This window comes from Felis catus, chromosome B1 (genome assembly GCF_018350175.1).
Source record: "Felis catus isolate Fca126 chromosome B1, F.catus_Fca126_mat1.0, whole genome shotgun sequence".
Taxonomy (NCBI): Eukaryota; Metazoa; Chordata; class Mammalia; order Carnivora; family Felidae; genus Felis; species Felis catus.
Window position 1 is genome coordinate 110,913,217 of NC_058371.1, and position 24,876 is coordinate 110,938,092.

Below are 24,876 nucleotides of genomic sequence, written 5' to 3' on the forward strand. Positions count from 1 at the left end.
AATAGTTCTAGACACATCTATGTATCTCATTATAGGTAATTTCAAATAATTTTGAATATGTGTACAAGTTAAAATACATTTCACAATAGTATTATTTATTTATTTTGGCCATTTTCTTTATAAGCATATGCTAGAAAGGCTTTATGGCAAATGGAAAGAACTCAGGGTTTGGAGTTAAGCAGGCCTGGATTTGTCATATACCTACTATGTGGCAGGTATTATCTGCCAGTTATTCTGAGGTGACTAAGCTATGAGACAGGTGACCAATTATTTATCTTGCTGTGAGCCACTTGGGAACTTTCAGACACTAAAAAGAAACTTTGCTATGAGTTGTCATGCTATATTCTCTTCAATCCTGGCACCAAAGTCTCATTTATAATTAGTATCATTCTCTACTTAATTTTATATCCCAATCATTTCCAAAGTAAAATATACTCTGAAAGATTTTATTTCCATCATCTAGACCTTAGCAAATGTCCTTCCCAGGTAGTGTGTCCCCTCCATGTTTGTAGCACTTCAAAAGTTACTAAAGCATCTCTGTCATGTGATTCTTATTCCTTCTTCTACCTCCTCCTGATTGTTTATTATCACCTTCTTCCCACACTTCTAATTTAAACAAGGTAGGGAAATAAGTACAGGGTTAGGTACATTTAAAGTTGTTTATGATATTTTACTCAAAACAACTGTCTCCTCTGCCCTAGCCCCCCTAAGTATAATTATATTTAAGAATAAAAATTAATATAAAATAGTTCATTAATCAAAATGATTTTATAAATGCACCCTTCATCTCTTATCCAAAATAAATATATATTTAAGTGTGCATTACTGTTGAACATTTATAAAGATGAATAATGTAGTAGGATCAAAAGAAACTTCACAAACCCTCAAAAGGAAAACTCTTTGACAATGCATAACAGTTCTAATTATTAACAACAACAAAAAGAATTGTAATCGGCCTGCTTGGAAATTCCAATAGCACTTACAAGTCATCTTACTGTGTTTTTCCAAAACATTTCCAGACATAAGGATGCAACCAAAAGCATACCTGGAAAAAATTCATAGCTTGATAACTTTTTATAATAAAAATGAAGAAGTATAAACTGCTTTCATATTGAGGAAATGGAAAGGGAGTAACAGACTAAGTCATAGGGAAGTAGGAAGAGTGAATAAACATAAAAAATTTAAAAACAGTGATTTATGAAATAGCAGATACATCAAAATGGTAGCTCTTTGAAAATACCAATTAATTGGCTTTCAGAAAAATGCAATGGAAAAAAAAAGAAGAGAGAATCATTTCACAATGGGAAAAGTGGTATAAACACCATTATGATTAAGATTTTAGAAGTATAAGAGACTATCATGTACAAATCCATCTAAAAAATGTGAATATTTGGGGTGCCTAGGTGGCTCAGTCGAGTAAGCATCCGACTTCAGCTCAGGTCATGATCTCACAGTTCATGAGTTTGAGCCCCACACAGGGCTCTGTGCTGATCGCTTGGAGCCTGGAGCCTGCTTCAGATTCTGTCACTGTCTCTCTGCCCCTCCCCTGTTTACGCTCACTCACGCTCTCTCTCTCGAATACAAAATAAAAATTTTTTAAAAATGTGAATATTTGCTTATAGTGTATATTTTCTAGGACAATTTTGATACACCATTAAAAGTGAAGAAGAAGGAGTGTCTGGGTGGCTTTGTCGGTTAAGTATCTGACTTCGGCTCAGGTCATGATCTCAGGTTTCAGTTCAAGCCTCACATTGGGCTCTGTGCTGACAGTTTGGAGCCTGGAGCCCGCTTTGAATTCTGTGTCTCCCTCTCTCTGCCCCTCCCCGACTCGCGTGCATGCACTCTCTCTCTCTCTCTCTCAAAAATAAACATTAAATTTTTTTTTAAGTGAAGAAAAATCTAAGATATAATTAATACTAAGAATGGGTAAAAAAATATCTATTAAGAAAAGTGCCAGTTTCAGATGATGTCATAGTCAATTTTGACTAATTCTTTTAGAAATATGTATATTATTTCTAGGAAATTTATATTATTACAGAGGGTAGGAAAATATGAAAGACATTCTCAGTTCATTTTATAAGACTGACATAACACTATAACTAATACCTGACCAAGACAATGAAGAAAAAATAACTAGAGTAGACATAGTTTTTTCCCACCGATATCTCCAAAATATAAATTGCCAAATATAAAATTGATAAGAAGTGGATTCAGGTTATTAGTGGAAAGAAAATTTTACTGAGGTAATAGACAAACAGCAAAGAACCAAATAATATTTTAATGGTATGATTCTCTCCAAAATCATCTACACCTTTAATAAACTTAATTAAAAAATACCAACAGGATAAATTTAGACCTGGTAAATATTTAACAACCACTTCTCTGGGAGGGAAAAAAAAAAGTACTGGTTTGTAGCATTTGCCAACTTCTGTGGTGTAAATATTCCTACCATGGGTGATTTCAAGCTATCACTGTGGGATCACCGAAAATAGCGTTGGGAAGAGATGTGCAGTATCACACCATTATGTAATGTGTCCATGATGCAAATGTAGTAGACAGGAAATCTCAACACCATAGATAGTCAAATGCTACAAAATAAGTGAGAAATAAGATCTGTGTTTGTCTGTAAGTAACTTATTAGCTTTAAGTTATATATTTAATTTTTAGTGATGGTTGTGTTTGACAAATGGCTCACAAAATTCCTGAAAAATTTAATAATTGGTTCTCATAAGGCCCAGTAGGACACAACTCCAGGAGACTACTGAGAGAGTCATGAAGAGTTTCTAATAGAAGAGGGAAAAAAATCTAGAAAAAAGTAGAGCTTGAAGAAGATTACCAGGATGGCAGAGAGTTTTTGCTTCTTTTCAAGTTTTATAAATTCCATTCCAAATATTTTAAATGATCCCAATCCTATCTTAGCTGTCATTATTTCACTAGCAATACAGCTGGCATAAGGAAACACAGGTGGCTGCTTTTTCCTCATAAAATTATATTCACTATTGTCAAGAAGGCAGAAAATAACAGAAGTTGGCAAGGATGTGGAGTTTGTATACTGTGTTAGTGGAAATATAAAATGTATAGCCACTTTGGAAAAACAGTGTGACAGTTTCTTAGAAAGTTAATCAGCTAGGGGCGCCTGGGTGGCTCAGTCGGTTGAGCATCTGACTTCGCTTGGGTCACGATCTCACGGTCCGTGAGTTCGAGCCCCGCATCAGGCTCTGTGCTGACGGCTCAGAGCCTGGAGCCTGCTTCAGATTCTGTGTCTCCCTCTCTCTCTGGCCCTCCCCCCATTCATGCTCTGTCTCTCTCTGTCTCAAAAATAAATAAATGTTAAAAAATATATATATTTAAAAAAAAAGAAAGTTAATCAGCTATTTACCATAAAAACCCCCAAATTCCACTCCTAGGTATTTATCCAAAAGACATGAAAACACATGTCCACCCAAAGACTTGCCCACAAATGTTCACAGCAGCATCATTCATAATAGCCCCAAAGTCGAAACAACCCAATGTCCATCAGCTGGTGAATGGATAAAGAAAATGTAATATCTATTAAATGAAATATTTGGCAATAACAAGGAACTTGCTACAACATGGATGAATCTCAAAAAGATGCTAGGTGAAAGAAGCCAGACACAAAAGACCAAGTACTTTGTGATTTAATTTCTTAGAAATTTTAAGAAAAGGCAAATCCAAAGAGATAGAAAGTAGATTTAATAGGGTGGGAATGAGGGTTGGGATGAGAAGAATAGTTAAATGTAAATGAGCATAAGGGACAGTATTCGGGTGATTAAAATGTGCTAACACTGGATTCTGATATTTGCACAACTTGGTAAATTTATTTTTAAAAATTCAATTGTACACTTAAAATTATTATGTTTTATTAGTATATAAATTATATCTCAATAAAGATGTAATAAGTTTACCTAAATTTCATTCATTTATTTTTGGGTATCCCTATTTACAATGGATACTCAGGGAGAATAAGCAACTTGCTTGCAGTTAAAGCTTTTTATTTTTATTTTATTTTATTTTATTTTATTTTTAATTTTTTTTTTCAACGTTTATTTATTTTTGGGACAGAGAGAGACAGAGCATGAACGGGGGAGGGGCAGAGAGAGAGGGAGACACAGAATGGGAAACAGGCTCCAGGCTCTGAGCCATCAGCCCAGAGCCTGACGCGGGGCTCGAACTCCCGGACCGCGAGATCGTGACCTGGCTGAAGTTGGACGCTTAACCGACTGCGCCACCCAGGCGCCCCAAAGCTTTTTATTTTTTTACACATTCGAATTTATACATCTAAATGTAGTTTCTGTCTGCCTGTCCTCCCCTGACTCAATATTGAAAGACATCTATCTGAATCTCATCTTACTCTCTGTGCCAGTGAATCTACTTTAATTAATCTACTTTCATCTACTCTAATTCCTTTACTATCCTTACTGTATGTGGCTGTTCATTTGATTATTTTTCTGCTGGGGAAACTATACCTAAAAGGAAAAAGTGAAAGCCTAGACTTTTGATTCATTCACCTATTACTCAGTCTTTCATTTAGACAGTAAGCAAATATTTATTGAGCACCTACTATGTGTCTGACACTATTCTAGGCATTAGGGATACAGCAGTAAACAAAATAAACCTTAATAGTTTTGAAAGACAGACTCAAGTCAAGGGCCTAGATTTGTTGGTTGGTTGTTTTTGTTTTTATTTATTTTTCCAAAATGCAAAGGCACATGAAAAATTCATAGCAAAGGACTATAAACAATAAACATTTTCCTCACCCATTCAGGTTAGATAAAAATCCTAAAAGCTCATGCGATGAATCAAAGATGTTCGACTTACCCTCTGTGAAATCTTCCTCAGAAGAAGTCCAAGAAAACCTGAAATTGTTAGAGAAGAACCTTTGTTACTGGAATCTGCTGGGACTTAATTAGTTCATGCTTCCCCTTATCCAGATGAAATAGCATAATAAGATTGAAATTACATTAAGTCATTGAAAAATACAAAAATTATATTTTTACCTCTTGATTATGTGGGTTTAATATGTTATATCCACTATGCAGGTCTCCCAAAGTTGAAATTCTGAGACTCATCTCATACTGATATTAGTCCCTGTCCTGCCTCAACTAGAAACCCAATGAGTTCATTTGTTTCTATTCAAGATGGCACCAGTTTCCACTCCTGTTAAAAGCATTCAATATGCCAGGAGGCCAGGACCCCAAACATCCCAATCACCACAAAGGTATTAGTATCCACCTTTTGAAGAATGAAAAGAAACTTAACCATCTGGCTTATCTTTTCCTTTCAGACAAGACTACATCTCAGTGATTAGAGTCACAACAATAAACCACCAAAAGCAAATGGCCTTTTTTTTTTTTCTGATTCTTACTATCACTACTATGAAGCCTTCCCCATCTCCTCCTGGAATGTTACAGGACTGGCAAAAAGAAATGCAAAGATCTTCATCCAGTCTGCTTCCCTGGTTCTATCAGGAACTGTATACAAGCAACAAAGATTTATAAAACAAATTATCCCAAGAATTTTTTTCATGCAACTTATAGCAGAGTAATCAGATTCAAAGGGAGCCTGTAGCACAAGGATCTGGGTAACTTAGAAAAGCCTCAGAATTATCTGGTTTAAAATAAAAGAAATATTCACCCTTATCCTGACTTTCCACTCTGAGATATATATTTCCTGCTAATATTCTAAAATTTCTATATATCCACAACCAAACTGATCACTTTTTTTCTTTTAATTTTTTTTTAACGTTTATTTATTTTTGAGACAGAGAGAGACAGAGCATGAACAGGGGAGGGTCGGAGAGAGAGGGAAACACAGAATTGGAAACAGGCTCCAGGCTCTGAGCCATCAGCCCAGAGCCTGACGCGGGGCTCGAACTCCCGGACCGCGAGATCGTGACCTGGCTGAAGTCGGACGCTTAACCGACTGAGCCACCCAGGCGCCCCTAAACTGATTACTTTCTAAAACTTTATATATTCAAAGCTTATGCTACCTGAATAACTGTTTAAATACTTACTAGTTTTGACAATGGTCTTAACAAGGGGAAACAGTGTTTCCCCTTGGGACTGTGGCATGCAGCTAAAGCAGCGCTTAGAGGGAAATTCGTTCCATATCCTAATTGTGGTGTTGGTTATTACACAGATCTATACATGTGTTAAAATTATAAAATAAAGACCAAACAAATGGTCAATTTTACTGTGTATCAAGTTAAAGAAATAAAATAAATAAAAATAAAGCCAATATATGCTGTTTACCCAGAAAAGGAAAGAAGGAAGGAAGGTAGGAAGGAGGGAAGGAAGGAAGGAAGGAAGGAAGGAAGGAAGGAAGGAAGGAAGGAAGGAAGGAAGGAAATAAAAAAGAAAGAAAAGAAAAAGAAGAAGAAGAAAAAAGAATCAAGGGGCTTCAATGTCATACTTCTTGGAACTTTAGGGCTGAGGTATCTAAATATAAGGAGAGTCAGACCAGATCATACCCAGAGAAGAGAGCTTATATATCAAAAGAGTTGTATGACTTTTTTCTAATTTATACAGCAGAAGCCAGGGGAATATTTGTGAAAATGAATTCTAAAATGCTAGACTAAGGAGGAAAAAAGGAACATAGCTCCTTTGGGTCAAAATTATTAACATGACTACAATTACCAGAGATTCTGGGTTCTTTGTGCTAGTTCCAGTATGTGGGATTGGTTATTACAATTAGGTCAGAAAGTAGAAAATACATAAGACACCTTGGTAAGACACTTATCTGATTGAAGATAAGAGATGAATTCTATGAAAGTTCAGAGATCTACTAATTTACTGATTTTTCTGGGAGTCTAGAGATCTGTGATATATAAAGGTATCCCCTCCAAGTTAAAGACAATTTGCTTCACCTTGTATCCAGTTCCATAGAGAAAGAGGCATACACATATGGTGGGCTTTTAGTATGAGAGAAGCAAAATAATGTTACGTTGGTGTTGTTCCTTCTTATTGAATAAACCACAAGGCTCTATATTTAAGGAAGCCCCAAAGCAAAAGAATATTCTTCAGCCAGTTCAGTTTAAAGAATAAGCCATACTTGCTACTTAGATCTTGTGATCCAGGAAATCTAATGTGCACAAAGTGTCTGCAACAAACCATTGAGCCTCTGAAACTCCCTAATAAGAGAATCATAGTATAGCCCCGTAACTGAGAGCAAAGCCCTACGTCTTTGACAAATAACTACTTTCGTTGAGAAACAGCTCTTGATTTTTGCTGTTAGGTCCTAACAGAGACTGAATATCTGGCCATAGGAAATGGACTCTTTGTTAGACCCGAGCTGCCTTCCAAATTAAGCGCTATTTGATTGACCTGTTCTCAAATTTGGATGTACAAAGCAGCTCTCCATCCTCAACTTGAAGTTGCATATACAAGATCAGACTTGAGCAAGTTCTAAAGGCACAAGGAAGTTTCATGAGAAAATGGCTTCAACTCTCATGGCACTTAATCCTGCTCAAATGCCACCACTCCTATACCCACTCATATAGCCTCATGGGATTTCCTGTAGGCAGGGAAGAAAAGATTCAAGACTGATTCACTAATCATTGCGCATGTAATATACTGGCACCAGCCATAAATAAGTTGATCCCAGAGCTCTTCTCACTGTTGGCCATGAGGGACAAGTAGGAAAATAAATCTTCAAACTAAGAACTTGGATAAGTCAATCGAATTGCACAATTGACCTAGAAATAAAGATTCTTATAGTGAAGATTTATACATAGAACCTAAAGGTTTGGCTTGATGAGAAGTTAAAAGGAACAATATTGGATTATAAGAAGGTTTAGGGTAGAGGTGCACTCATGGGGGTCTTAAAATAGGTTGATGGTATGAGAATGCTTGTGCCTCATGTTAAAGCTCATCAGTGGGCTCTCTCTGCAGAGAAGACCCTCCAGAATCAGGTGGGCAAGAAGACCAGGACTGCACATGTCAGCTGTCTTCTTTCCCCAGCATCACCAGGATTACTCAGTAGGTTCAGGAACACAGTGGCCATAGTGACAGAGGCGGAGGTTATTCATGAGTTCAACCTCACAAGGCAGATCTGGCTACTGCCACTATTGAATGCCTAAGCAGCAGCAGAGACTTCTGCATTCGGTTCAATACGTGAGCCATGTAGATGGCATGACCAACCTCCTATTGACTGATTATACTGAACCCTTTTCATTATGGACTTGGTAGCAATTTTTCTCAATAAAATGGATATTTGTTCTGGATAGAGATTTGACTTCCCTGCTATGTTTCTATTAGCAATATATTCTGTGGACTTCCTGAAGGCTTAATTCACCAACAGTAATCCACATAACATTGCTTCTGGTCAGGATGTTATAGGTAATTTCCCACAGGACTCACTGGTCTTACCATAACCCAGGAGCAGCTGGCTTTTTATAGCAAAGCAATAGTCTATTGAAGACAAAGTTACAGAGCCAGCTGGAGGATATCTTATGAGGTAGGGGTACTGGTCTAGAGAAAATGGTATATGTTCCAAATCAATAACCAATATATGGTGTTGTTTCACCCAAGGGCAGATTACAGGGGCTCAGAAACTATAGGGAAGAAGAGTCTTCCTCCTGTTTACTGAAAGTGTAGTAAGGAACTTACAAATGTAGTCTCATAACTAGTTGCAAACATGGGGACTGTGGTCAATATTTATATTTCCTTGCTTGAGCGGCAGGTGTGTATGTTCATACACATTCCCCCTCTCTGTCATCTATTATTTTACATAGGGTATGTTGGTGGTGGTTACCTTTAAGTTTAGTCAATGAATAAGATGTATGTAGCTGATGAAAAACTTATTAAATGTCTTCTTCCTCTTATTTAAGTGTCCATGCAGTAAACTCTTTCTAGAATTAAGTTCCAAGAATAACTCTCCATTTCCAGATGAATTTACAAACTCCCCTTTACTGGCTGATGAGAATGCATGATCTAGCATGTTTCCCTTTTGAACTGGTTGTCAGGAAGCTCAGGGCTTCCTATAAGCTCCATTGTAATGATTCTCTCACCTCAGGTTTCCAGGCCATTGCTTTCTTCCTTTCTTCTAAATGGTTTCTGCTTTAACTTTTCCTACCCTGTTTTATGTACATTTTAATAGTGCATGCCACTTTGGTTCCTTTTTACATGTACCTAAGTAAATATATAAGTAAATAAATAAACCCTGCCTTTAACAAAGCAGTTCATGACTTCCCTTAACAGCAGCTCGGGCACACAATGGCTTACTCATTCAACCAGCATTTATTGAGTGTTCACCATGTGTAGACATGACAGTCCTATACTCTCCATCACTAGGCATGGTCCTCATGTCTTTGGCCATCCCTATTATTTCATGTCAGATGTACCATTGTCAACTCTATGAGTAAAACTTTGGGGTAATGTGTAGCTCCTCTTATTTGAACTGTCTTTCAGAGTCTGTTTCTGATTGTTCCTCATTCCTACCTTCTAGTGTATGGCTTTTACCAGTGGGTATCTTTAAATCTAAATCTACAATTTCTGAACATTCTGATAACTTCTCTACCTACCATATCTTAGAGTAACTGCAACTTTTTAGAAGCTTTTAGAAGATACCTGAAAACCAGAACTGCCCCATCCTGAAAGTTAGGGACTTTCTTCATTTTGAAATGAATGAAGACGTGAAGTCAGTGGAATTGGTTAAGGGCAATGCTGTAACCTGGACACAAAACTTGTAATCTCTGAAGAGATGTTCTCTACAGGAAATGGTGAACTAGCACATTAGTTTATAAGTCAACCTGTCAAGAATTTGGTTAGTAAAAATAAATGTATTTGGCTGGACACAATCCACTGCTGTTCTCTCTTTTTCTATACTTTTGGAATGAAATTTGTCTAATATAGGCACAATTCCTTATAGGTGGTTAGCTTATCTTCCTCTTTTTGTTTTTCCTAAATTGATACTTCCTCCTTGCTGCCTTCTCTTGTTCTTCCAAAGCACATATATTATTGTTTAATCCACTCAACATTTTCATAAGTACCTACCATGTGCCAGACACAATCTGTTTAAGGATAAACAGATAAATATAGTACAGTTTCTGGACTCCATAAGTACATAGTTGTGGGGAGGCCAATGTTTAGGCAATAATTACAGCCTTGTGATAACTGACAGGGCAGAGGCACCACAAAAGTTTAGAGATGTTCCTTTACCTGATCCACAAGCTGAGAGGCGCTTTGGGGACAGTGACCCTTTTATAATGCAGCAAAAGGTCATCCATCTATCATGTTGGGTGAATTACTAGGCTTTTTCACAACTGAAAGAACAAACAGAACATCTAAGCCACTGCATGAGCAGACACAGTTTTGGAAAGTCACACGAATTTTACTACAAATTCACATATTATATGTAGTTGTGATCTGGTAAAACTAGTAAATATGCTAAAAATAGTACCTCATGGTAGAATTTTAAGGAAGAAAATGTTTCTCAAGCAGGGCATATAGATCATATAAAGTACCATAGAGCTCCCTTAGGAGTCCTGAATGCCCAGTGTGGAACTCTAGAAATCTCCATCAGCCAGTGAGATGATGTCAATAAAGGATGATAATTGGTCCCTAAAGGATTGCCTTGGGAAGTGTACAGAACAAATACTCAACAGGGGCAATAAGCGAGCAAGGGAGGATATAATTATTTATACAGATCAAAAGATGGGGATACTTTGGACATGTAAGATGGGTTCAGATAATTAAATAGTGTTACATATGGATATTCTGAGAGGGTAACATTTCTGTACGCCTCAAGAGACTTGTAAGAAATCTATTTATATTCCCTACTTGATACTGTTCTCCTGTATCAGTGACTAGCAGCCCGTATGAATTCTGAACCAAAACATTTCTTTCAGAAACTAATGCAGGCTTGTCCCTCAACAGCACATATGACTGAGGGTAGACTCACTTCGACAGGCAGATGGACGGCCCCTTTAGAGGAAGACATTCAGTGTGTCAGCAAAGTATTGTCTTGGGTTGGTATAGTGTACAGCCTTTATCAATGTAGCAACCTAACTTAGTCCTTCCTTTAACGAAACAAAAACCATTGCTTTCTTCTCTAGGTAGTCATTGCTTAGTATTCACCCTATCCAAGTTCGCCATCTAGAGGTCATACAGTTTGCAAGTGCATAAGGTCAGAAGACTGCATGTGAGAATTCACACGTGCCTCCTATTTAGGGAATTTCTCCTTCTCCTTCTTCTAAGGAAGTTTATACTTCTGTTGAGTGATACCACAATTCATGGCGGTTTGCTGTATAGCTACCATCTTGCTAGATATTTACTGGTCTCTTCTTTTACATTTCTCGATCACATAGGGATTTATATTGTAAAAGTAACAGTGAAGAAGAGCTGTTAAATATATGTTTTAGTACAATATTTCTTCAGTTAAAAAAAAAAGTTTTCAATCTCCCTTTTGGTCAACCTAAAAGCAACACATTCTTCATTATTGCTTAAATTACTAAGCACTAACAATCCTAATCATCCCTACCATTTACTGAGCACTTAGCATGGTACCACTGGCCAGGAAACTTGAGACATCTAAGGTTATGAGTTTAAGCAGCTTAGCCCAAGACACAGAGCTAATCAGTAAGTTGGTGAATTGGTTTTGGAGATCTGTCTCACTGCCTGTGTTCTTGCCAAACCTGCCATATTGCCTCCAGGTATTTTGTTTTTCTGTTTTTCAAACCTAGAATGTTTACCTCTGGATTTTTCAACCACCTCCCTCCTTCTATAGCGGAGTTTATATGTGCCCTGTCTCCCTGCTACTTTAGTGAGCAGGAAAGACTAACCTTTCTCCTCCACATGCTGTGTGATAATCAAGAAGACAACCAGAAACTGCACAGAAATTTCCTGCATCACCAAGTTTAGTTCAACTGCATTTCAGAAGTTGAGGTGAAGCCATGACCTACTCCCCCTCGTCCTGGAGCTTAGGTTGGCAAGTGTCTCTTGATCATGCCTGATCTACCCTGTGGACCCTAAATAAAGTCACGTTCAATCAACAATGCATAAGACCTGGCCCTCTCTACAAAAGGATCCTCAAGTTGGAGTTTCTGGAGTTTTTCTTCAGAGGTTGCTTTTTTTTTTTTTTTAAAGTGTATTTATTTATTTTTTTAGTAGTCTCTACACCCACTGTGGGACTCAAACCCACAACTCCAAGATCAAAAGCCATGTGCTCCTCTAACTGAGCCAGCCAGGTGTCCTGAGATGTTGCTTTAATTTTTTATTTTGTTAATGTTTATTTATTTGTGAGAGAGTGAGGGAGTGGGGGGGGGGTAGCAGAGAGAGAGGGAGAGAAAGAAAATCCCAAGCAGGCTCCCTGCTATCACCCCAGGAACTGCAAGACTATGAACTGAGCTGGGGTCGATGCTCAACCGATTGAGACACCCAGGTGCCCCAAGAGGTAACTTTTTAAGAAGACCATCAAACTTTATTTTTGGAGGTAATTCTTTTATTTTCAGTTGAATTTGCATTTCTACTCTTTTCCCTGTCCCAACAATGTGAGGTTCACATCAAGCAAAGTGGAGGCATGCCTACTTCTGGAATTCAGTGATTTCTGCACAAGTCATCAAGATTTCTGGCTTGCATGAGGAACTGTAGCTCCCTGGGGACACAGAGACGTTAAGTTCTAATGATTGGAACCCTTATATTAAGAGATTCTTAGGGTTTTTTTTTTTTTAATTTTTTTTCAACATTTTTAATTTATTTTTGGGACAGAGAGAGACAGAGCATGAACGGGGGAGGGGCAGAGAGAGAGGGAGACACAGAATCAGAAACAGGCTCCAGGCTCTGAGCCATCAGCCCAGAGCCTGACGCGGGGCTCGAACTCACGGACCGCGAGATCGTGACCTGGCTGAAGTCGGATGCTTAACCGACTGTGCCACCCAGGCGCCCCAAGAGATTCTTAGGTTTAATGTAGCTGTAAGGAACATAATACACCCAAACTAGCTTTAGCATAAAGGGAGATTTATTGGATGGACACAAGGATCTCTCCTGGACATAGGACAGGAAATGCAGTAGTCCTCATGAGGGATTAGAGTCAGGAACCGAAAGCTGTTGGAAGCAAAAGTAATCTCTCTCTCTCTCCCCCTTTAAGAGTCTGTTTTATTTATTCCACCAAGACTTACTGATAGCCTACTATGTATCAGGTACCATGCTAGATGGTAAGAGTACAGAGGCAAACAGAACATACAAGGTCTGCCTTATTCTTCTCTGTAGACCATCCTTATCTGATCCATTTATCATGGCTTTACATGACCTCCTGATTCAAATCCTCAGCAGAAACTAATTCAGTCTCAGCATCCTTAGTTCAAAGACAAAGTCTTAGCACAACATATTTGTTACCTCTGGCATCAGCTATCTACTCCCGGTCCTTTAGGGCACAGCAACAATGACGCTGATGGCTGGGGGAAGGGGACCTGTTGTGACCTGTTGCATGGGACAATCTCAGCAATCAGGGAAGAATAGAGCAAATGGTATGAAAATGGGATGTTGGTAAAGAGGATAAGACCAATGAAGGAAATGATGATCATCTCTATTGTAAAGATTTTCCAAGACAAAAGGATGATGAAGCTTTCTATAAACTTGAGGAAAGAAAAGGAAAGAGCCTCAGGAAAGCTGAGAACTTGCCTTGGGGTAGGGAAGGGTTCCAACTATATGACATATCTGGGGATACCAGTTTGAGTCTGAGTGAAGCACAAGTTACTCAAAAGCCCTCTAACCCTGCTTCCTTAGAGGAACCTGGGTAACATTCCTTGGGAGAGGATGAAAGGGCGGGCCTATGCCAGCCGACTCCATCTTGTTCTGTGTCCTTCACCTTGACCACACCTCCTCCCCTTGAGTAAACCCTCCCTCACCTGCCTAACAGGACTCGGACCCTTCCCCAGGACCCTTCCCCAGCCAATCGGCTGAGGCCATAGCCATTACCTCACCAACTGCCCCCAGGCCCCAATAAAACCTTTGTCCTTTTGAAACTCGCTCTCTTTCCCTGGTATCTCACCGCTGAGTCGTTGCAGGTAGGGGATTGAGCTCGAGCTAGCTCAAATAAAGGCTCTTTGCTTTTGCATCGGACTCGGCTCCCTAGTGGTCTTTGGGGATCATGAATTCTGGGCATAACAGAGGAGAGAGGAACTCTAGATCTTAAAAACAAAACCTTCCTGTAGTAGCGATTTAAAAATTCAAAGTATATAAGGTTGCTAGAAACACTGTGAATCCTGGACGCAATCAATCTCCAATTGTGAGAGCAGCAGATGGAGAACAGCGACACTGCAACAGTAGTTTGAAAAGACTGGAAAGCATACAGGAAAAAAAGGAAAGTAGAGAGGCTAAACATTGAGATATGCAATCACAAAATTTTGTGACTGTAGCCTAAGTATTTTAGTCACTTGGACTAATATGGTCTTGAGAAACAAGACCGTCTTAGAGAAACTCTTGAGAAACAAGAGTTAAAATCATCAGTGTAAAAGTAAACTTCCCTCACAAATCTGCACTTCCAACCTACATGTCTCAAGTACCTCATTGTTACACTCTGACAAGATATTTCAGGTTAATTCCTTTCCTTCAAGAGAATCTTGACCCACTAGATCGCCTTTTTGTTTTATTGATGGTTTTCTAAAGCAACCTAGTGAATGGGAAAAGATATCTGCAAATAATATATTTGATAAGGAGTTAATATTCAAAATATATAAAGAACTTATACAACTGAACACCAAAACAAACAAACAATGAACAATTTGATTAAAAAATGGGCAGAGATCCTAAATAGACATTTTCCAAAGAAGACATCCAGATGGCCAACAGACACATGAAAAGATACTCAACATCACTAATCATCAGGGAAATGCAAATCAAAACCACAATGAGATATCACCTCCTACCAGTCAGAATAGATAGTATTAAAAAGACAAGAAATAACAAGTATTGATGAGGATGTGGAGTAAAGAGAACCCTCATGCACTGTTGGTGGGATTGTAAATTGGTGCAGTGTGGAGGTTTTTCAAAAAAAAATAATAATAGAAACACCATGCAATCCAATAATTCACTACTGGATATTTACCCAAAGAAAATGAAACTACTAATTCATAAAGATGTATGCACCCCTATGTTTATTGGCAGCAATTTTTACACTAGTCAAGATACAGAAGCAATCCAAGTGTCCAACAATAGATGAATGGATAAAGAAGTTGTGGTATGGAGCATATGATGGAATATCACTGAGCTATAAAAAAAAAGGGGGGATCTTGCCATGTGCAACAACATAGATGAACCTAGAAGGTATTAGGCTAAGTGAAATAAGTCAGATAAAAAAAGAAAAATACCCTATGATTTCACTTATATGTGGAATCTAAAACATAACAAAACAAAACAAAATAAATGAAAAAACAAACAAAAAAACAAACTCTTAAATACAGAGAAAAAAACTGGTGGTGGCCAGAGGGGCAGTAGGGTGGGGGGTTGGGTGAAATAGATACAGGGGATGAAGAAGTACAAACTTCTAGTTACAAAATAAATAAGTCATGGAGATGAAAAGTACAGAGTAGGGAATATAATCAGTAATGTTGTAATAACTTTGTATGGTGACAGATGGTGACTACACTTATTGTGGTGATCATTGAGTAATGTATAGAATTGTAGAATCACTATATTGTACACCTGAAACTAATACAGTGTTTTATGTTAATCATACTTTAATTTTAAAGCAAGAGAATCTTTGAGAGGGTAAGGTATTTCATTTGTTTGCAACTTTTGAAGCGAGTATTTAATTCTGATCAAATTCATTAGCATAATATATGTTGGTTTGTAGTTCAAGTCACCATTTTAAGGAAGTAAAACTCATGTGTGGTAGAAGTTCCCAAATGAGCATAATGTCTAAACTTTCAATGAAATTTAGTGTGTGGTAAAACACTGCAGATGGAAAGAACTATAGTTACTGTGATACTAATTCAGCAAGCTATGGGCATTGCCTTAGGTTGTTTGGACTTAATCAGTGATTATTTTGTATATGAGTCCTTCTCACTTTCCATGAGGTAAAGTTTTTGGAAATTTTATTTGTTATAAGGCTAAGTGGTCTACAAAGTCTTAGTTCTCATAACCCTTTTGACTTTTTCTTCTGAAAAAGATCTGAAATCTGGAACTGTTCCCACAGGGATTCACTCTATTTGCCTTTTTAAATTCCTCAGTGGTTCCCCTCCTTCTCATTAATTAATTAATTTGATTCAACAAGTATTTATTGAGTCCCTCTGTTGCACCAGGATAATCATCAATCATTACTCTCACAGAATGTTTTTGGGAAAGGCAATCCACCATGGGCTGTGGGCATGCATCTCTGCAAGCTCTCGCTGAGTGTGTCAAGAATGTCAACCCAATTTCCCTTGCTTGGCCTATTTACCAGGTTTGTATTTGCAGCAACCTTGAGAAATGAGGTCATAGAACAATTTTGTTATAAAAGCAGTGGCTTCCTCAAGATCAATGTTCCTTGACTGCAACACAAACCCACCTTGACTGCTCAGTATCACTCCTTTGGGACTTAGAGGGCATAAGAAACAGATGTCTACATGATGCTCATGCTTGCTGTGCTCTTGAATAATAAAGTCCCCTGTCTTTGACCCAAGAGGATCATCTCATGTCTTTTGCCAGCATCCATGAAACAGTACCAGGTCAACTTACCAACTTTATTTTTATTATTTAAATGTTTATTTCATTTTGAGAGACAGAGACAGAGCATCAGCAGGGGAGAGGCAGAGAGAGGGAGACACAGAATCTGAAGCAGGCTCTAAGCTGTCAGCACAGAGCACAACGCGAGGCTCGAACTCGAGAACTGTGAGATCATGACATGAGCACAAATTGGATGTTCAACTGACTGAGCCACCCAGTCGTTCCCAACTTAGTAACTTTAAAGAAAGTAAAATAAAATCCCAGTCCCTGAAATTTAAATCTTAATTTCCAAGAATTAAATTACCCCTAAAAAAAGGCCTTTACCGAGTGAAATTTTATGTCATCCTCTAAAAATCTGCCTCAACTGAAATAGGAAAAATGTCAACTATATTTGATGTAAATTTGATTTTTTAGATCCTATATTCTCCTAGATTTGTAGCCTGCATATTATAAATTCCATTTTCTTCTCAATTCTTAAAAATTAAGGTTTGTGGGGTGCCTGGGTGGCTCAATAGGTTAAGCATTGACTCTTGGTTTGGGCTCAGGTCATGATCTCAGTTTGTGAGTTCAAGCCCTGCATCGAGCTCTGTGCTGACAGTGCAGAGTCTGTTTACGATTCTCTCTCCCCCTTTCCCTGTCCTTCCCCCATTCATTTTCTCTGTCCCTCTCTCAAAATAAATAAATAAACTTTAAAAAAATGAAGGTACTTTTCTTCCAGCAATGCAAATTAACCATAATTTCTAGGTTTTCTGCTATGTGTCAGGTTCTGCAGGGGATCTAAAGATGAGTAAGACATAGTCCCAGCATTTTTAGTCCTCAGGGTTTAATAGAAATGACAAACACAAATCTGTATCTCAAACACAAGACTGAGGGGGATCAGATATAGTTGAATTCCAAGCAAAGAATGGGTGAAGAGTGGGGAAGGGGAGATTTAGTTAAGTAATTGCTTGTTAAGAAGGACAAATATAAGCTAAACACTGAAGGATGGGTAGGACTCCAACAACTGGAGAAAATGGAGAGGCAGGGACTGGGGAACAAGGAAAGTGGTACAAAGAGACGCATTTCAGACAGATGGGGTGGGATGGAGACACAGCAAGAGCAAATGCAGATCATGATTAGAATTAGCAGGAAAGCCAGGGTGTGTGGAACACTGAGAGATGATGAGTTCAGACCAGTTCTGTTTGAAGTGCCCATGGAATCTTGTAGATAAATGAAGCTCTCTACAAAAGGTGGGAAATGTGAGTCGGATTCAGGAGAGATATTAGGGCTGGAGAGGAATTTGGGGATCATCCACGTCGGGGGCAATAATAGAAGCCACTGTATTAGATTAAAGGAGGCAAAGGTAAAATATGAAGAAGACCGGACTTCTACAAAATGCCTCTACTCAAGAGCCAAACAGTAAAATTATGGCCTCCAATGAAACAGCCAGAACTGTGAGAACCAAGAACAGCAGAGACATGATACTGAGCAACAAGTTCCACAGGAAACCAAACCCCAGAGTAACTGCTGGGAAGAGGCAACTAGATTAGGTGATTGTAAAGTTCTGGTTGATCTTGTAAATCGACATCATAATCAGAAGAGGGCAGATCAGAAGTAGATGCATGAGTGTTAATCAAGGAAGTGAAAGGGATAAATATAGACAACTATTTTGAGAAGCACTGCTGTTAAGGGAAGGAGAAAGATGGATTGCAGTCTCAGGGGAAATGAATATTTCATAAAAATCATTAGATTTGAACACGTGTGTAGGCTAAGGAGCTATTAGAAGGCAAAGGAAAAATAAGGAAAGCAAAGAAAAAAAATGAAAGAGAAAGAATATGAATGAGAAAAATCACAAAAGAGGTTTAAGAAGTCAGAAGGAGTAGGCTTAATCCAAGGTAGACTACCATTTCTCTGAGGCATAAGGGAAGGAGAAAAAAATGGCTAATGACAGACAGAAAATCTGAGAGTTCACCATAGATAACCCAGTATCCTAAGTCAAACAGATGGAAATCTGGGAGGTAGGGTGGCAGCAGTGAGCTCAGCTTGAAAAGGGGGGGATCCTGGATTGAAACAGGGGCTGTAGAGAATTGGAAAGACAATTAAGTAAGGATAAATAAAAGATTCAGTGGGGCCCAGCTACAGTTCATCAATAATGGATGCCATCAGTCAGCTGAGGGGCTACCCCACCTCTACTCTAGACAGCTGAGTCAATCCACATCTGGAAAGTGTATACAGCAGAGGGCAAAGGAACATATCAAAAGTCTAAAGTGCCTGTGAACCAAGGGGTCCAGACTCAGAGAGGCTAGAGGACCTAGAAGTGGGCTCGTAGCCTGGGCAAACTGAGAATCTGGGATGTTGGAGATGCTGAGACGAATGAACAAAAAAGAGGAGGTAGGGGATTATATTTACACAAGTGTTTTTCAGGTTTGGGACCTGGGGTTTTGAGTGGATCAAGTGAGGACAGATTCTCAGTTGAAGCCGCAGCCAGTCTGATGACTGAGATGGTTGTTTAATCAAGTTCAGGCAGTCAGAGAAGTCTTGGGGTATTTTACTACACTTCAAATTGGTGGTGTTTTATTGTTGTATACCAACTACCCAAATACTCTTGTGCATTGTTATTTTTACTATTATGTAGCTTTTCCCTTATCCATTTTATTTATTGTTAAAAGAAATACATAATGTAAATAGGTATTAAGTACTTCAAATAAGTTGTTCTTAAGTCCTATTTTCAGTTTTATCTAATTTCCAATTTGGGGAATGAACCTAAACTAGTTTACTTGTAGCCCTGTGGTAGACTGCTTTCCATTCTTTTCTCAATCGTAACTATGAATTAATTTTAGTGGTTTTGTTAATGTCTATCTTCCCCACTATAATATATGCTCCAATAGGACAGGGTATGCATCTGTTCTGTTCTTCTCTATAGCCGGGAATGTTTAGCACATAGGATAATTCCTAGCATATATGATGTACTCAAAAAGTATTTGTTTTCATGAATTGTTTATAAAAGGAGATATCTACTGAATCTGGACATCCTCTCTCAGTTGCTTAATCCTACACTTTGCTTACCATATATTTGATAAATTGGAAGTATTTCTTTTTATTTCAGGAATATCTGTAATATTCAAAGAAAATAGGATTCCTTTTGTTGTCTCTATAAGCTATTAAATTCTCTGCCTATGCTCTTTAACAAGAAACAATATGTTTATTCTTAATTCATCCTCTAATTGTTTTCCTTTCAGACTGATGTAAAATGTTGAGACTACTTAGTGTTACTTTTTGCATTATAAGGACATCATCAGATGTTCTGAAAATTCTGTGACAATGTTTATGTCATAGTCTCTGGCTCAGAAAATGAGTCAGTTAATGAGTTGTCAGTCCCAACAAATGTTTGTGTCATTTACATGATGATCTTAACTGCCTTTCTGCAATTTTAAGGGTCTGTTCACGCTTTGTAGTGCCTCACTGCCGCCCTCTTCTGGTTACATATAACAGCACAGGCATAAAAGATCCCACTTCTTAAACTAGATGTGTATCTTTACTTAATGAAAACAAATGTGGCTCTACAGAACAAAAAAGAGCCAAATAAATTACAAGACTTAGAAATGACCTAATAAAATGGAAAACTTTTGTGAAACATTAAAATAGAGATGCATATTATTTATCTACCAATAACCTTTTTTGAACCCCATTTCAGAAAAAAAATACATTACTCTTTTTGAATTTTATTATAGAAAAACATCACGAGTCCATTGTCTCAAAATCTATGATGCTTCAATATAACAGCAATAAAAATTTCACTTGTACTATCTATGTAGAAAGAGTTTGCTAACAGAATTAATAGTGTACATAGTATTGCAGGCCATGTGCAAACTGGGAGAAAAAAAATCTATTCAACTATTAAGGGTATTTTAGCATGGCTAAATATATGAAATAAACACTGATAATTCAAAGAGCATTCATTATTTACTTATGAAGTGCTGAATGAGTCCTTCACTTGCAAATAATGCAGTGGTTCTGAGCATATATATGACCTGAAGCCTTTGTTTACACTGTTCTCTTGACTCCTACCTTATTCACACTACACATCCTATATTGGATGAATTCTGCCATCTTCTTGCAAATATGGTCTCTGCTCTCACAATCTCTTCTGTTATTGTCTTTCCCAGGTCCCCTCCATCTCTAGTTGGGACCATTAGCCTCCAAACTGGTTTTCCTGCCACCTGTCTCTTTCCATACCCCATAACTCTATACTTCACACATTGCCAGGTAGCCTCTTAAAAGTAGAATTAACCTTGTTACTCCCCTCCTTAAAAATGTCTGCTGGGGGCCATCTGGATGGCTCAGTCGGTTGAGCATCTGACTCTTGCTTTCAGCTGAAGTCATGATCCCAGGGTCCTGGGATTGAATCCCGCATCAGGCTCTGTGCTGAGTATGGAGCCTGCTTGAGATTTTCTCTCTGTGTTCCTTCCCTGCTTATGCTCTTTCTCTCTCTAAAACAAAACAAAACAAAAAATTAAAAAAAAATGTCTGCTGTCTTGCTGTTGCCTATAGGATGAAGTCGTCCAAGCACCTGAACTTGGAATCCAGTGTGTGGTACCCAGCATACCTGCAATGCAGCACAGCTTCTGTCACTGTGCACTTGCCCTTAGTACCCTGTAATAGTGTCCCCCGGCACTCGGTTTTCTCCTCTGTGGCAGAGCTTGGCACAAAGCTCTATCATATATCAGTTACTTAACTGTCTCCCAAGAGACTGACTCCTGAGAGTGGGCACAGCCTCACTCATTCTCTTTCAAATCTCCAGTGCACAGCTGGTACCAGCCATGTGACTAGCACACAATAGAAGCTCAGTGCGGATTTGTGAAATAGAAGCTCAGTGCGGGTTTGTGAACGGATGAATGATAGAATGCTGCTCTTTCCATTTTCATCTAATGAAATTCTCAGTTTCCAAGTTTTAAATTATAGTGGCATTTCTCTAAAGCCTTTTTTTACTCTTTTCTGGCAGAATTCATAGCTATACGAGTTTTTGTTCACATTACACTTAGCTATATGTACTCCTGTCTCTTGTGCTATGTCATTAGTGCCTAAAGGCAACTTGGGAGAGTGAAAAGGGCATGAGCTTTGGAAGCAGACAACCCTGAACTGTATCCCAGCCCTGCTATCCACTCTCTGTGTCACCTTAGACACGTTTCTGAAATGAATGTTTTTTCCCCTCATCTGTAAATGGGTCTAACACCACCTCTCCCTAAGACAAATACAAACACTAAAAAAGAAAGTGAAAACCCATGACACATACTACACTTTCACTAAATTTTAGTATTTGTTCCCTTTCCCTGAGGGTGAAGATCATATCTAATTTATATCTAGGTTCCCAGTGTATTATAAACTATAGAGACTCAGCAATATTTGCTGAGGAAATAAATGAATTCCAGAGTTGTAGTTGGTCAAAAATAATACAAGAATCACAATCTTGAATCATATGTTTCTCATTTTTATGATTATAATATCTAAAGTATATTCTAGTCACATAGTTTGAGGCACAAATATTTTCTAGTCTTTCAGTTATACTTCCATTTGTTCATTGTCCTTTATGTAGTCATTGTGAAATATGTTTATGAAGTGTTTAAATAAAAAGACCTAATGTTTATTTTTAACAAGATAAATATAATGTTAAGGAGGAAAAAACAGAATATACCAGTGTTCACAGTGTGACAGCTACTATGTTTTTAAAAAGATGAAGATGAATGATGTTTTTTTCCAGAAATAGAAAAAAAATCCATCCTAAAATTCATTTATAATCTCAAAAAACCCAAATAGCCAAAGCAATCTTGAAAAAGAAGAACAAAGTTGGAGGTCTTGTACTTTCTGATTCTAAAACTTGCTACAAAGCTATTCTAATCAAAACAGTGTGATACTGGCATAAAGACAGACATATAAACCAATGAAATAGAATAGAGAGCCCAGAAATAACCCTTCACATCAAGTGATTTTTGATAAGGGTGCCATGACCATTCGATGGGGAAAGGACAATCTTTTCAATAAATGGTGTTGGGAAAACTGGACGTCCATGTGCAAAAGAATAAAGTTGGACTTTTACCTTATACCAAAGCCAAAAACTAACTGAAAAGTGTAAAGCCTAAAATAAAATAAAATAAAGCCTACAACTATAAAAGTCTTAGAAGATAACAGGAGAAAATCTTTATGATACTGAATTTTGCAGTGGTTTCTTGGGTACGATATCAAAAGCACAGATAACAAACAAAAAAACCCCAAATAAATTGGACTACATAAAATTTAAAAACTTCTGCTCATCAAAGGTCATATTAAACAGAGTGCAAAAGGAACCCCTGGAATGGGAAAAATATTTGCAAATCGTACAGCTGATAAGGAATTAATATCCAGAATATGTAAAGCACTCCTACAACTCAAGGGTAAAAATACAAATGACCTAATTTTAAAAAAATAGCAAAGGACTTGAATTGACACTTCTCCAAAGAAGATATACAAATGGTCAATAAGCACATGAAAAGATGCTCAACATCACTAATAATTAGGGAATGCAAACAAAAATCACAATGAGATACCACTTCACACCCATTAAGATGGCTACTAAGAAAAAAAAAAGGAAAAAAGAATAGAGTACTGGCCAGGATGTGGATAAATTATAATCTTAGCACACTGTTAGTGGGAATATAAAATGGTACAGCTGTTATGGAAGAAGATATTATGGTGTTTCCTCAGAAATTAAAAATAGAATTATCATATGATGCAGCAATTCCACTTCTGAATACATATCCAAAATAATGGTAAGCATGGACTTGAGTTATTTGTATACCATGTTCAAAACAGCACTATTTACAGTAGCCAAAAGGTAGAAGCAACTTATGTGCCCATCAACAGACAGATAAACAAATGTGGTATACACATACATTTCCTTAAAAAAGGAAATTTTGACAAATGCTATAACACAGGTAAATTTTGAGGACATTATATAACATTAAATAAGCATCACAAAAAGACAAAATTGCATGATTCTACTTACTGCCTGAGGTGCCAAATGCATGCAGACAGAAAGTAGAATGGTGGTTGCCAAGGGGCTGGGTGGGGTGGGGGGAGTGGAGTGGGGTATGAGAAGCTATTGTTTGATGGTGAATACAGAGTTTCAGTTTTGCAAGATGAAAAGCATTCTGTGAATAGATGGGAGTGATGGTAGCACAAGAATGTGAATGTAAATTAATACCACTATACTCTACACTTAAAATGATTATGATGGCACATTTTATGTGTATTTTACCACAATTATTAAGAATGACTACAAAAATAGCAGGAAATACACCAAAATATTTAGCATCTTTGGTTCTCAGTAATACTCTTTGACTATTTTCCCCTTCTTTTTATGATTTCTACAATGACTATGTATAGTTCTATAATTAGGAGAAAATAATTAATTCAAAACTTCATGTGAAAACTTACCCAAAATTGGTGTTCATAGATTTTGATCCAGTTCTAATTTAGAACTTTCTAGGTTAAAAAAATATTAAACACAGAGGACTTTATTATAATAAGAGAATGGATAGAATAAGGAATAATTTATATTTATTTCCTGCATTATGTCATAGGCATTGTTGCATGATTTCTACTTGAAACATCCCAGGTAAGAGAACAGAGGAAACTCACTGTCCTGAGTCCCAAATGAGAGTAGAGAAGTTACAATTGGTCATCACCATCCATCACGTTAGAAACACATGGTGGGGCACCTGGGTGGCTCAGTCGGTTAAGTGTCTGACTTCAGCTTAGGTCATGATCTCATGGTTCATGAGTTCGAGCCTCGCGACGCACTCTCTGCTCTCAACGCAGAGCCTGCTTCAGATCTTCTGTTCCCTTCTCTCTCTCTGCCCTTTCTCCACTTGCACTCCCTGTTTCTCTCTCAAAGATAAATAAACCTTAACAATAAATAAATAGGGGCACCTGGGTGGCTCAGTTGGTTGAGCAACCGACCTCGGTTCACGTCATGATCTCAAAGTTCATGAATTCAAGCCCCACATCAGCCTGGCTGCTGTCAGCCCAGAGCCCGCTTCGATCCTCTATCCCTTCTCCCACTAGCACCCTCTTAAAAATAAATAAACATTAAAAAATAAAAAGTAAAATAAAATAAATAAACATTAAAAAAAGAAACACATAAAGGAAAAATGTCAATCACAGAAGACCAGATCCTGTCCAAAGTGGTTAACAGGGGACA

At 37.8% G+C, this 24,876-nt stretch overlaps 1 protein-coding gene across 9 annotated transcripts in view; it reads right to left on the minus strand.

Moving 5' to 3' along the window:
* ALPK1 (alpha kinase 1) overlaps window positions 1-24,876 on the minus strand; it is a 137,615-nt gene that overhangs the window by 94,229 nt on the left and 18,510 nt on the right. For 8 of the 9 annotated variants that reach the window (XM_045056002.1, XM_045055997.1, XM_045055999.1 and 5 more), the window contains one exon: window positions 4,840-4,877. The gene's annotated coding sequence lies outside the window, so the exon portion shown is untranslated. Of the gene's footprint in view, window positions 1-4,839; window positions 4,878-24,314; window positions 24,508-24,876 lie in introns of those variants that run through there. The other variant, XM_019829073.3, reaches the window with a different exon arrangement.